This window comes from Sorex araneus, chromosome 1, assembly GCF_027595985.1.
Source record: "Sorex araneus isolate mSorAra2 chromosome 1, mSorAra2.pri, whole genome shotgun sequence".
Taxonomy (NCBI): domain Eukaryota; kingdom Metazoa; phylum Chordata; class Mammalia; order Eulipotyphla; family Soricidae; genus Sorex; species Sorex araneus.
In genome coordinates this window covers 301256670-301270450 of record NC_073302.1, presented here as the reverse complement: position 1 = coordinate 301270450, position 13781 = coordinate 301256670, and the positions used below count along the sequence as shown (strand labels likewise).

The following is a 13781-nucleotide window of genomic DNA, read 5'->3' as shown; positions in this document are numbered from 1 at the left end:
TGAGGTCATTGAGGCACAAAAAGCCCATAGGGACACTGGTGAGGACGCAAGGTGCATTGTCGGGGGCCCGAATATTGCACAGCCCAGGGGGCACTGTTGGGGGGGCCTGAGCATCGCGCTGGGGGGCATTGTTGGGGGCTGGAGTATTGCGCAGCCCAGGGGGGCACTGTTGGGGGCCGGAGGATCGCGCAAGGGGCACTGGTGGGACCGGGGTGTTACATGCAAAGGCCTTGGGGACACAGGGGAGCTTGTTCTGGAGGTGCCCCAAGAGCCCTGCGTGTCCCCAGCTCCCGCCCACGCACTCCCCGGTTCCCGCGCGCCCCTGCTCCCAGCCACCCCGTCCAGCTCTCCCGCTCCAGCCCTTCCCGCCCCCTTCTCCCGGCCCCTGCCTGCTAGCCCCTGCGCGCCCCCGCTCCCGTCCGCGCACCCCCGCGCGCCGCAGCTTGCCCACAATGCCCCGCGCGGGGCGGAGGCGCGCGGCGCTCGGGAGCGGCCGGCCGCCTCCGGAAAAGCCCGAAGCGGCCGCATCCCCGAGCGCCGCGCTCGGGCGTTTCCGGGCGTTTCCGGCCGGGCCCTTCGGCAGGTTCCGCGGCGGCCGGGACATGGCTGCCGGCCGGCAGGGGGAGCGGAGCATCCGGCGCGGCCTGGCGGGCGCCGCGGCCTGAGCTGGGAGCCGGTAGGACGCTGGCCGGATCGCGGCGGGTGGGGAGCGGGCCCGGGGGGTCGCGGGGCAGGGGCGGCAGCATCCCCGGCGGATGGACGCACGCGCGGATACGCCTGCACTGCCCGGGCTGCGCTCCGGCCGCCCCGCGCTCGGCTCCGGGGGCCCAGGAAGGGCTGGTGGGCAGGTGGGCGGGCAGCGCCTCCACCTGCGCCCCAAGGGTCCCTCCCCCGACCCCCGTGGGGTGGGGGCCCGGCAGGTTCTGGGGCTCCTGGGGGAGAAGGAGGAGGAGCAGCAGCAGCAGCACCAGGGGCACGGGTCCACCTCCCCTGTGGGATGGACCTGGACACCAGCCTCGCCAGCGCTGCCCAGCAGTGTGTGTTAGGGGGCTCGCCTTTCAGGGCCGCCCCAGCCCCCGTTTTTATTTTCTTTCCTCGTTTGTAGAAGGTGTTTGTGGGTGGCAGCCCCGGGGTGGGAGGTGTGCAGGGTCCACCCCTTACTTCTGCTCCTGGGCCCGCAGACCCCGGCCTTGGCCAGCACCCCTGCTGGGCAGCAGAGCCATCTCTGGAGCCGGGATTCCGTGGGGAAACCGCCCCGGGAGTCTCAAGTCCTCCCAAATATGAGAGAACCGGGCTCCCATTCTGAGGGACGCAGCCCGGGGTGGCCCTTAGGCTGTGCCCGCTATTCGGGCTGGACACTGGACACCGGTCTGGGCCCCCTGTCTGCCTGTCCTCGTTTGTGTGCTGGGCAACCCCCGGCTCCTCAGGGAGACTTGAGCGTCAGGTGGTGCTGGAATGCTGGGCCTGTCGCTCCCGTTTGGTGCTCAGGGCCACCCACTGCGTGGGGGTCATAGCCGGCTGCCCTGGGGTGTGCTGGGGAGTCTGGACCTGCTGGACACAGGGCCTGTCCTGCCCCCAGGGGACCCGGTGCTGTGGCTGGAGTGGATAGTTGGAGAGTAGTGAGGGGGTGAGGCCAAGCCTTAGAAATGGGGTGGGGGGGTGGGGGCGTGGGCCTGGGAAACCCCTTTGCCCAGGGCACCAGGCTGGGTGGGGAGTGTGTGTGTGTGTGTGTGTGTGTGTGTGTGTGTGTGTGTGTGTATGTATGTATGTATACAAGGGAGTGTGTGAAGGGTGCTGTGTGTGAGTGCATGGGGGTTGCATGAGTGCACGTTGTGAGAGTATGGGACCGTGTGTGTGTGCGTATCTGTGTGTGTACAAAGGTGTATGTGAAGAGTGCTGTGTGTGAGTGCATGGGGGTTGCATGTGAGTGTATGAATGCACGTGTGATGAGGGTGTGTGATAGTGTGTATGTGCGTGCGTGCCCATGGGCCACAGGAGGGGGTTGTCCTCAGGTTAGTGTGTCTCTCCTCGAGAGGCCCCCAGACCGGCGGGACAGGGGTGTCCAGCCCCTTCCGTGGAACCCTGAGCTGTGCTCCCGCCTGCCCAGGGACACTTGGCTCAGAGAACTTCCCTTTTTTCTTCATTTTTGTTTCTTCCCAGTTCTTCTCGGTACCCGTTTCCATTGCAGCCTCAGTGACAGGCTGATGGGGGGGAGGGGGAGTCTGCTCCTGTCTGGGTCCTGTGAAATGTCAGCGGATGGGGTCCCTGGTCCCTGCACGGTCACCCTTGCCCCGGTCTCTGGGCAGATGCCAAGGAGGGCTCAGACTTTGGCAGTCTGTGAGAGGAGGGACCACGGGCCCTGCCTGGCTGGGCGGGGGCTCTCCTGTGGAACAGGGTCCCCCTGGGCTCCCTGCGGCCCAGCTCTGTCCTGGCCCACTGTTTCGGGTTCTGTGGCTCCGGGGGGCGGTGGGGGACTGAGGGGCTCTGTGCTGAGGTTGTATTTGCTCGGATGGTGGCAGCTCATGTGCGGTGGAGCTGCCCCAGGTGACAGCCCTGGGCTGGAGTGGAGAGAACATGGGGGGGGATATTGGGGGGCCAGTGCCATGGAGTGGAGACCGTGGGGGTGGGGGTCAGTGCCGTGGAGTGGAGAGAGCATGGGGGTGAGGGTCAGTGGCATGGGGTGGGGGTCAGTGCCATGGAGTGGAGAGAGCGTGGGGGTGGGGGTCAGTGCCATGGAGTGGAGAGAGCGTGGGGGTGGGTGTCAGTGGCATGGGGTGGGGGTCAGTGGGGGTCAGTGCCATGGAGTGGAGAGAGCGTGGGGGCGGGGGGTCAGTGGCGGATGATGGGGCCCTTCCTGGATGACATTGCCTGTGCAGCCGCAAGGCCACGGGACTCGCCCTACTGCCAGAGCTGACCGCTGGGCAGTCCATGGCCCGGAAACTGGGGTGCTTTCTGGAACCTGGCCCCCAGAAGGCAGCGAGGGCCCGGGAGGCAAGGGGGCCCCGGGGGCCCAGGATGGGGCTGGTGAGGGCCAGCGGCAGCGTCGGGGTCATGTGGATCCCCGGCGGGTCGTGGCCGGCTGCCGAGTCACGAGGTGGCTCTGGGCCCTGCCGGCTGGGCCAGCTCTCCCTCCGTCTCCCCCGGGCAGGAGCGCTGACAGCTGCAGCTTCCGGAGACGCGCGCTGACCCGTCTGGTGGGCCGTTCCGGACAGCTTGGCGGGGCCCGGGGTGTCCGTGTGGAGCGGCTCCTTGCTGAGAGCCATGGGGATTCCGCAGGGCCTGACTGGGTGTCACCGGGGCTGGACTTTGGTCAACGATGGCTGTTGGCGTGTGGGTCTCTCCTGGGACAGCGGCTGCCCCGTGGGCACAGCGGGGGGAGGGGATGCCTCTTTCTCTCCTAGGATTCTGGAGGGGGGTGGGTCCCCGGGGCGGGGGGCAGGCCCCCTTCTGGGCCACCCCACTTAGTCTGGCGCAGAAACGAGCAGAGTGTTGCCTGACCCCTGGCCCCACTTTACAGTTCTGTGGCCGATGGGTGGACATGGCCTGCAAGCTTGCTTTTTAAACGGGCCTTGGAGGGGCCGAGGAGATGGGACAGCAGGGAGGGTGCTTGTCTTGCATGTGGCTGACCCGGGTTCCATCCCGGCACCCCCTAGGGTCCCCCGAGCCCGTCAGGAGTGATTCCTGAGTGTAGAGCCAGGAGGAAGCCCTGAGCACCGCCGGGTGTGGGCCCCAATACAAGAAGCAACAACAAAATAAAGGGCCTTTGTGACTGTTGAGAGGAAGCGTTTCAGAGGCCCGCCCCGTGTTATGCCCCCCTGGCCTGCCGCTGAAACGTCCTCATCCTTGTTCTCATCCTGTCCAGAGCGGCCGCCTTGCACAGTCCCGTTGCCCCGGGCGGGCGCTGCCCTTCCCTGGAGGGGCCTGGGATGACTCTAGGACTCCACCCCCTCCTGGATCCCGGACCTTGGGTGGCAGTGCATGTGGCTCCTGTTTTGTGTCTGGGGCGGACCCCCCACATCACAGGGTTCCCCGACATGGCTGGGTGCACCCTCTGCCCTCTTCCCCCATACACGCTACCAGGGATGGCTTCAAAGGACAGAGAAGCGGGTCCTTGCATTCGTGTGGAGAACCTGGACGCCGGTAGTCACGGCCGCAGGAGGTGTGAGGTCTCTCGGCCACAGTCCCTCTGCTTGTTGCGGCTGGGAGGAAAATCGATCTGTCTTTGCAGCAGGCGGCTGCTGCTCGCCCAGACAGGCTGCCCTGAGTCAGGGGCTGCCTCATCTGCACGCGGAAGCAGCACTTTGCCCCCAGGCGGGCGGGCATCCGGATGGAAGCGCGTGGACGGGGACCCCATGGGCTGATGGAAGCAGCCGCGACGGTGGCCACTCCCTTCCTTGCCCTCCCGGGTGGCTGCCCACCCATGGGCCGCTGCCCCTGCTCAGACCTGTCTTTCTGTTCTTGGCTGTGCAGGGCTGGAGAGGAGGTGCAATGGGCACCTGCAGACCCCTGTGGCCCCCGCGGTCTTCCGGACACAGAGCTGGGAGGAGCCGGGAGTGGCCCAAGCTCACAGGGAAATGCACGAATGACTTGATGGGCTGAAGGTGTTGTCAGATGCCCGAGGCCAAGTCGCTGGCCTGGGAAGTCCAGTGTGGCCAGTATGGCCAGGGGACTGACCGAGCCGGAGGTTTGATTTTGATGTCTGGGGTAGGACTGAAATGGCCGAAGGGGAGAGATCAGATGTGGTGTGGTTTGCGAGGAATGAGGGCTTACCCCAAAGTCCGGGGGCTGGGACTTAGGGCTCAGGGTCCCCGCTGACTGCGCCCGTGGTGGAGGGCTGTTTATGTCTGGAGTGACAGCACAGTCCCTCTCTGCGCCTTGAGCCCTGCTCCCGGCCAGTTCGCGCGCTCAGCCACTATGCTCTTCTCCTGGTGTCGTGGTCACCCGGACTGGCGCCAGCTCTGCTCTCCGGACTTGGTTCTTCCCAGCTCTCTTGTTTGCCTCCGGTGTGGTCTCGGCGGCGGGTGGCTGTGTATGTTGCGGAGAGCGCCGGGCCTTTCGGAGTGCCCACATGCAGTTCTCTCTCGACCTATGGCCAGCCTCCCTGGAGAGTAGCAGCCGGCGGCCGGGCAGCAGGAAATCCGTGCTGTGTGCGTGGGGAACCCGTGCCATGTTTGTGGGGAATCTGTGCCGTGTGTATGGGAAATCTGTGTCATGTTCTCTCCACGCCCTGCCCCTGGGCTCTGGCACCGCCTGGCCGTCCCTGCTCTCAGGCCTAGGCTTGGGACGGGTTGGGAGTGGACACTACGCGGAGTTGGACTGAAGCCCACCCCATCCTCTGGACCCTGCTGCAGCGGTTCTGTGTGTGGGGCTGTGAGTGGCCGCGTGCAGCTGGCTCGGGGGGTCCTGTGTGGGGGACCCTGCAGGTGGGCCAGGGAGAGAGGAGGTGGTGTCAGCTGGGCCTCGCACAGTCAGCGTTGAGAGCAAGGACCAGGGACAGGCGGAAAGGCAGGTCCCCAGAAGGGTCATGTAAGGACAGGGCAAGGGAGGGGAGAGAAGGCCGGAAGCTCCCGGTTGATGGGAGGGTCCCCTAAGTATTCCCCAGAGAAGGCAGAAACCTCCCTCCTCTTGGAGCCTGCCCTCGGGTTTAAGAGATGGGCGGGTTGCAGATGGTCGTCTTCCGGTCCTTTGGGCTTGTGGGTCATCAGCCCCCCCCCCCCCCCCGTCACTTGCCCTGTCCTGTCCTCCTGGCACAGCAATGCTCTGGTGGCAGACACACGTCACACGTCCACGGATGAGGTGTATTGGTTTTATTTTTTGAGGGGAGTTGTGGTTGGATCACATCTGTTAGTGCTCGATGGCTGCTTCTGGCTCAGTGCTCAGGCAGGGGCCCGAATGCGGTGCAGGGGGTCAGACCAAGGCCGGCTGTGTGTGAGGCAGCTGATGGCACACCCACGCTCCAGCCCCTCTGGCTAGTCTCGCTCGCTGGAGACACGGAGTCTGTGGCTGCCCTGCCGTGATGGGGCTGCATGCGGGGTGCTGGGCCCCGGAGCTGCCAGGATCACACGGGTGCCCGTGGGCGGCGCCGGGGGCCACACTCCCCGGGTCTCATGCACAAGGCGCTTCTGCTCCCGACCCGACTGGGAAGCAGCTTGAACGTGAGCGTCCCCTCGGCTTCCCCGCCTCGGTGGTAACCCGAGTGCTCAGCTCACGGTGACTCTTACGAGCAGGGCTGGAGGGGGCCGCGGGACACCAGGCTGGACCCCGAGCACCTCCGGGGCTGGCTCCAGAAGCCCCCAAATGTAGAGCGCCAGTGGGTTCTTTCTGAGGCCTGTTTCCCTCATCGCCCACGGCTGCGGGAGCCAGACGGGAGCAAGGACGGGAAAAGGGAGCCGGCACAGCCAGGCAGAGGTGGCCCCCGAGAGCTCAGCAGGTGGCCAGCAGGGAAGGGCAGCGGGAGACCGAGGGGCAGAGACGTGTGCCCAGGAGAGAGCTGGGCCCTCCGGGGAGGGGAATGCCCCCCGCAGCCGCACCGGCTTCTCCCAGACTCTCCACCCGGGCCTCTGTCGCCTGGACCGTGTCTAGGGGGACAGCTAGGATTCCTGTTTCGTATCCTTACGGGCTTTAGACCCTCCTGAAGCTCCTTTGGGGAGGCCAGAGGACATCCACCCCCTCTGGCTGGTGAGTCCTTCTCACCCTCTCCGAAGCCCTCAGTGTTTTGCATGACTGAGTGGGAACTCCGTTCCTTCAGACTGGTGACCCCCCTCCCTCCCAAAGATCTGCCTGCAGCTGTGGCCTTCCCCTGTGTCCAGAGGGGGACCCTGTCACCTCTCAGCTTTCCAGCAGCTGCCTGGAGGGACGTTTGATCAGGGGAGCTAATTGAAGCTAATATTCAGATCTAAAGTGAAGGCGAGGAAGAAGAGAGCAACCGATAGCCCCTCACCCCCACTCACTCTGGAGGGGACTGTCCTTGGGAAGCCAGGAAAGTGCAGACTTTGTTTTTTAAACAAAGTAAAGTCCAGTTGAAGTTAATCTGATACAGGAGAATGGCAACAGGCTTTGCTAGGAGGAATACAAAGGTGTGGATAATTGGAGAGGATTTTTTTTCACCCTTTGGGCTAAGAAGTGTCTGGTAGAACACTTCCCCTTTTAAATGCAAACTAATTTAATTCTTGGAGGAAACTAATTTAATTCTTGGAGGTTCCTGGCTGCACTGAGTTTCCGTAGCTATCTTTGTTAGCCTTTGTTCCGGGGAGGGTTGGCTAATTTCCTCCGCCTGGGGCTGCTAGGGCGGGCTCGGTGAAGGAGCTGGGCTGTGCCTGGTGGAGCTGGGGGTCAAACCCGGGGCTCTTGCCTGCAGAGCCCGCCCCAGCCCTACTGGGCCCCTCCCCGCCGGGATGGTTATTTCTCCAACGTTCCGAATGAGAAGCTTGGAGGTTCCCTTTGGTCTCCGTTTCTGAAGCCGACTTTCATGGCAAAAGGAGGCCTTGGTTTCCTCTTGGGTGAGTCGAAGGAGTCCCGGATGTCCTCGGTGTCCCCGGAGGTGTCAGATCTGCAGGCCTTTTTCCTCCACTGATCGGTGCCCCCACCTTGCAGGGCTGAGCCCGCCCCCATTCCTGACTGCAGCGCCATATGTCTATCTCCTTTCCCCCCCTTTGGTCCCCATCTCATCCATTTCTTTCTCTTGCCTCTCGCTTTCTTCCTTTTCTCTCCTGTTTCTCAGCTCTTGAAGCAGGACGTTCCTCCTCGTGCGTGCCTCACGATGGAAGTCGCCTCTCCCCCCTGCTTCGACTCCCGCCCTTGGCGTCCCCATCAGCCTGAGCTCCGCAGGGTTTCGGCCCGACTTGGAGGAACCAGGGCGGTTCCTCGGCCCTGGGAGCTGGGCTCAGTCGTGGTGGGACGGGTCAGTCCCCACCTGCCTCAAGGAGGCACCTTTATCTTGGGGTTTCCTGTCCCAGCGACCCAGACTGACTTACTGGGCTCTGTGTTCAAACCTGGCTGGCAATGAAGACGTAATCCAGGACTTTGAGCTGGTGCCCGAGTGTTTATGGGGCACAGTGATAAGGTTCTCCGGGCCACAGGGTATTGCAAACTGGGTGGGAAAATCGTTCCTTGAGAAGTTTTCATGCGGCTGCAGAGAAATTATTCAGCGCAGGAGCAGTTGGCTCAGATCTGCGCCCTGGGCTGTGCGTGGGGTACTGCATGCGGGTTCCTACCACTGCCCATGTGCCACAGATCCAAGCGGCAGGCAGAGCAAACGTTGGTCAACAAGAATCTGGAAACTGGTGGGAAAGTGCCATGAGCAAGGGGCTTTTATTATTTTTTTTTAAAGACAGTTTTTAAAATAGAAAAATTGGGGGGCTGGAGAGACAGTAGCACAGTGGGTTGGGTGTTGGCCTGGCACGCAGCTGATCTGGGTTTGATCCCCGGCATCCCATGTGGTCCCTCGAGCACTGCCAGGAGTAATTCCTGAGTGCAGGGCCAGGAGGAACCCCTGAGCACCTCTGGGTGTGGCCCAGAAACAAACAAAAAAAAATGAAAAAAGTTGGCAAAACAAGTTACCGGTGACAGCCATGCAAGAGAGACATTCCAGGAACAAAAGCTCTTACCTCCACTAAGAAAGCCCTGACTGCCTGCTTAGCGCTGGCGTTGCGTGCGTGCCTGTGGGCGGTGCCCTCTTAGCGCCCGCTCTGGGGCGCACCCCTCGTCCCCGAGCCTTCCTGCTGCTTCTGCCCCCCCCCCCTTCAGTTTGGAGACGCTTGGATCACACCCAGCAGTGCCCGACAACCCCCGGGTGAGGAGCGCCCCCATGTGTACTTGTGCGCCAGCCCCTTGAGTCGCTTTTTACTTCCCCCGTTATCTTGTTTTTTTTTTTCATCTTCTCAGGCAGGGCTGGGGGTTGGGGGGGGGCGGGCAGCTGGACCTGTCCTTGTACTGAGAGGACACCCTCATACAGGGCTGCGGGGAGTGGGTGGTGCCTGGGCCCGGGGAGGTAGGGGCTCCTGGCATTGCTGGGGGTGGCAGAGAGGATCGACTCCCTAGTGGGCAGCCCTTCTGGTGAGCGGCCGACCAGGCCAATTCCTGGTACCGCATGACCTAGCACCTCCAGGAATGACCCCTGAAGAGCGACAGGAATAAGCACTGAGCACTGAGGAGTAAGCACTGAGCAGAGATAGTAGTAAGCCCTGAGCACTGAGACCGGGAAATCCCTGAGCACTGAGACAGAAGTAAGCACTGAGCACTGAGTGAGGAGTAAGTCCCGAACACTAGGCAGGAGTAAGCCCTGAGCAGAGAGATGGGTAAGCCCTGAGCACTGTGGGTGTGGTCCCCAAAACAAGAACCCCAGCAATGGTGAGACATTCTTGCTCTGCCTGGCAGTTCTGTCCCGCGGTTAGTAGGGGAGATTGTGCAGGGGAGGAGCGCCCCCTAGGGTCCCGAGTGTGATGCCAAGCCTGGGACCCCCAAGTTCTAAGGGCGTAGTGAGACACGATGCAAGGACAGTTGCAGAAAGAAATCCCTGTTTGCTCTGGTGGCCGTGGTGAATCCTGGCGAGCACTGGCATGTCGGAAGGGCGGAGCGGCCTCGTGTTTGCTGGGTTCTCCCTGTCCGCGGGCTCCCCCTCAGGGCCGGGATGTCTGGGAGGCCAGGCGCCGGGGAAGGGAATGAGAGGCAGAGTTGAGCGCCTGAGGTGAGGGGGGAAGGGCCCAAGGCACGGCAGTATGGGAGGTCCGAGCAGAACCCTCACCCAGACCCCCACCCAGTCCGCCTCGAACCCTCGTCCTTGGGAGGTGGGTGAAACCTCAGCGCTTTCCTCCCCCGGGTGGCGCCCCATGCACAGTTCTCTGAGGTGTGGGTCAGGGTCGGTGACGTGTGTTTTCTTGGCCTTGGCCCCGTGAGTGTGAGCTGAGTGTGAGGGCGGAGACCCTGGGCAGGGTCCCGCCCTGTGGAGGACTCGGCCCCAGGACTCTTGCCTGGGTTTCCCCACGAGCCTGTGGCGGGGCGATGGCCGGTGTCCAGAGGAGACAACCCCCACCCCCCCCAGCCCCGAGGGCCATGTTCTTCCCCCGGACAGCAGAGGTTTCCCAGAACTCAAGAGGGAGCAGGACAAGGTGCGGTGACACTGAGGGAGGGAGAGCGAAGCGGTCACACGGGAGCCCCGGGCGGGAATGGACCACGTGCGGTCAGCCCAGAGCTGACTGTGTCCTTAGCCACCCTGCCTGGTGTGATGTTTTCACATTTTAAAAACTGGGTTTCAAGGAAGAGGCAAAAGGAAGTGTTTGTGCAGATCATGTGTGGCCACAGAGCCGAGAAATATTTACTCTTAGAATAGATGATTTTTCGTTTTTCTTTTTTGGGGGGATGACACCGCACTGGTGCCCAGGGGTCACTTCTGGTACTTGGCTCAGACAACGCTCACAGCAGACTCAGGGGATTACAACAGATGCCGGGGATCGAACCCTGGTCAGCCACGTGCCAGGCAGTCGCCCTCCCCGCTGTGCTATCTGTCGCTCTGGTCCTACCTGGTCCCACCTTGGAATTGGTTGGGTTTTTTTTTTTTTTTTTTGGGCTTTTTGGGCTGTACTCGGCAATGCACAGGGGTTACTCCTGGCTTTGCACTCAGGAATTACTCCTGACAGTGCTTGGGGGACCCTACGGGATGCTGGGAATCGAACCTGGGTCGTCGCGTGCAAGGCAAACGCCCTACCTGCTGTGCTATGGGCTCTGACCCCTCTTCAGGACTTTGAAGAATGTCTTGTTTCGATGTTGTGTGATTTTTTTAATATTTTCGGCTTCAATATGAAAGAATTTGACCCTAGTGCCTTGAGCACTGTACCGAGGCCGCCAGCGCCCTCTAGATCCCCCTGGCCAGCCTTGTCCTGTCCCTGTGTTGCCTCATTCCCTCCCCGGTGTTGTCCCGCGGGGGCTGGGTCAGGAGGCTTGGTTGTGGGGTTCCCTGGGGAGAGCACCCCTAGTCAGCGTGGCCTGAGGTCACATACTCGGCCCTGGGATTCACACACAGACACACACACGCACACGCACACACAAACACACATGGTGTCAGGGTGACCAGTCTCTCCTCTTTTTCTCTCATGCTCTCTCCTTTCTCTCCCCTCACCCCTCTCCTCTCTCTCTCTTTTTCTCTCTCTCACACACACACAAACACACATGGCTGTGTGACTCATACAGTTGGTTTTGGTGACTGGAGATTTCTCTTTCTGTGTCTCTCCCTGTCTCTGTCTTGCACATACCCGGCTGTGGGGCCCAGGCTGTGGGCACAGTGCTGCTGGCCTTGGCCCAGCTCGCCTGTCCATGTTGGAGATGGCCATGGGCCTGTGTCTGCTCCTCAGGGCCTCCCCCTGCAGGCCCACCCATGCTCTTTGTTCGTAAGCCAGCCCCACGGCCCTCTCGTCCTCTGTCCCTAGGTGGGGCTCCTCAACTCAAAGGACATGCCCCATTTCAGTGTTCGGCCTCATTCCCTCTCTGCAGTCATTCCCGGACCACCGTGTTGGGTGGTGTCTCCCAGAGGGCCATGTGTGCCTGTGGGCTTGGGGTGTCAGTTCCGGCCCCCCCTTTTTATAATCACATGTGTCTCTCCGACCCAGACCTCCGGTCCCCCAATCCCAGGGGTGGGCAGGTGGTTCTTGCTCGGCCTTTGGCCTGGTTCTAACTGCCACTTTTCTGTTCTTCACCAGAAACTACACACGAAGAGTACCTTTGAGTGCGTCAGGAAGGAGGGAGCCTCGGTAAGGAGGGAGTGACCTGCCGTGCCGCCCCCCTGCAAACACCCTTCCCCCCGCACTGGCTCTTCCCATTAGGGTGAGACCAAGAAAACCGAATATTCTTTGGAAAACGGGTGGGAGGTGGTGGAGAGAGAGATCCTAGCGCTGAATGAAGGAAAAATGTTCCCGAACTGTTATGACCCTTTGGGCTCAGCTGTTGCTGGTGTAAATTTAGATCGGCTGCTATAAGCTTTCCCATCATCAATATTTTTTGACACTTGGCGATCGTCTGTCTGGCACGGCTTTTCCCGACCTTTTTGAATATTGACATCAACTTTTCATTGGGATCTAAAGGGCGGGAAGCTGCGGGGACCCCCCACTGCCGCCCAGCACAGGCATTAGAGGACAGAGGCTCCCTCTCCAGCACCTTCAAAGGCAGCCTCCTCCCTCTCCAGAGATGAAAGTCTCCTTCTTAATTACTTAAAAAAAACCAGTGCACGTGAGCGGCCCAGTTCGCTCCGTTCTGGGCTGAGGCGGCGTCTGATCTCTCTGCAGCAGAGATGCTGTGACCCGGGGCTGACGCGCGCTTGTTAGCTTGCCCTCCACCTGGATCTCACGGCCCTGGTGCGCCTTCCGAGTGTATCAGCGGCAGCCTGCCCTTTCAGCAAGGGCGCTGACCCGGAAACAGGGGCAGCCTTCCATACCGGGCATGTGTGTGACCAGGACTGATGCGCTTCCAACTCTCCCATAGGGAGAGACATGCAGGGGCTACAGGACCCCTGTTGTCCTGCGCGGGTCTCGGGGACGGGAAGGCCTGTGAGCAGCAGCAGAGTGGACGCTGGCCCTGGAGACTGTCCTGAGTTTGCGGACGGGGTGTGTTGGCGTCTGCCTGGCAAAGGCCGGGGACCTTCCTTGAAGGTCCGAAGCCCCCAGTCCCCGCTGCCCTGTAGCCCCTGCATCATTCATGGGCTCGCATGCGTGTGAGCGTGTGTGTGGTCTGAGAGTGTATGGGTGTGCTTGTGTATGACTGTGTGTGTCTGTGAGGGTGTGTATGTGTGAGGGTGTGTCTGTATGCTTATGTGTGGGTGTATGTGTGACTGTATGTCTGTGTGAAGGTGTATCTGAGGGTGTGTGTGCTGTGTATGTGTGTGTGAGAGTGTATGTATGTGAAGGTGTTTCTGTATGTGTGAGGGTTTGTGTGAGTATGAGGGTATAGGTATGTGTATGCCTGTGTAGGTGTGCACCTGTGTGTTAGTGTGCATCTGTGTGTGTCTATGTGAGTATGTGTGTGGATGTGTGTCTGTGAGTATGTATGTTTGAGCATGCAAGTTTATGTGTATGTCTCTGAGGGTGTGTGTGAGTGTGTATGGGTATGTGTATATCTGTGTGTGAGGGTGTGTGTGTGAGGATGTGCATGAGGGTGTGTGTGTATGTCTGAGGGTGTGTGTGAGAGTGTCTTTATGTGTGAGAGTGTGTGTGTGTGTGTGTGTGTGTGAAGGTAAGGGTGTGTGTATGTCTGTGGAGTTGTGTGTGTGAAGGTGTGTGTGTCTGTGAGGGTGTGTGTGTATGTGTGAGGGTGTGTGTGTGAGGGTATGTGAGTGTGTGTATGTGAGTGTGTGTGTGTCTGTAGACAGACTCACTTTAGCCCTGGGAGATGCCCACAGGAAGCAGTTCACTAGGGCACCATGTCTGTGACTGCTGCCCTGCTGCCCCCCCCTGACCCCCCCGCCCCAGCCAACACTGTCTCCGGTGCTGTGGGCACGAAGGCACGAGCTGTCCCTGCCCGACTGACAGATGCCATCTCTTTTCTCTTGCAGGCTTGAGCGTGGCCCCAGGGGCCAGTGGCCGCTTGCCCTTGAACTGTGGAGAGTAACTATGCCGTGTGGCTGGTGGGCCCGGCCCGGGAGCGGGGGCGATGGCTGCTGACGGCGTTGGCCGAATTGCAGTGTCCCCCTCCCGTGTGTCCCCCTCAGGGCCCGCCTTTCGGGTGTCTCTCCACCTGGCGGTCCCCCATACCCCCAGCTCAAGAGGAAGGACATGAGCTGTGGTCGGCGGCCGGGGCCT

The 13781-nt window shown here is 61.4% G+C and overlaps 1 long non-coding RNA gene across 1 annotated transcript; it reads left to right on the top strand.

Moving 5' to 3' along the window:
• The first annotated feature begins 513 nt into the window (after positions 1 to 513).
• LOC129400880 (uncharacterized) lies at positions 514 to 13675 on the top strand. Its single transcript, XR_008627949.1, has 3 exons — positions 514 to 676; positions 11691 to 11741; positions 13535 to 13675. It is a non-coding gene; the product is annotated as an uncharacterized LOC129400880 (long non-coding RNA).
• The last annotated feature ends 106 nt before the right edge of the window (positions 13676 to 13781 follow it).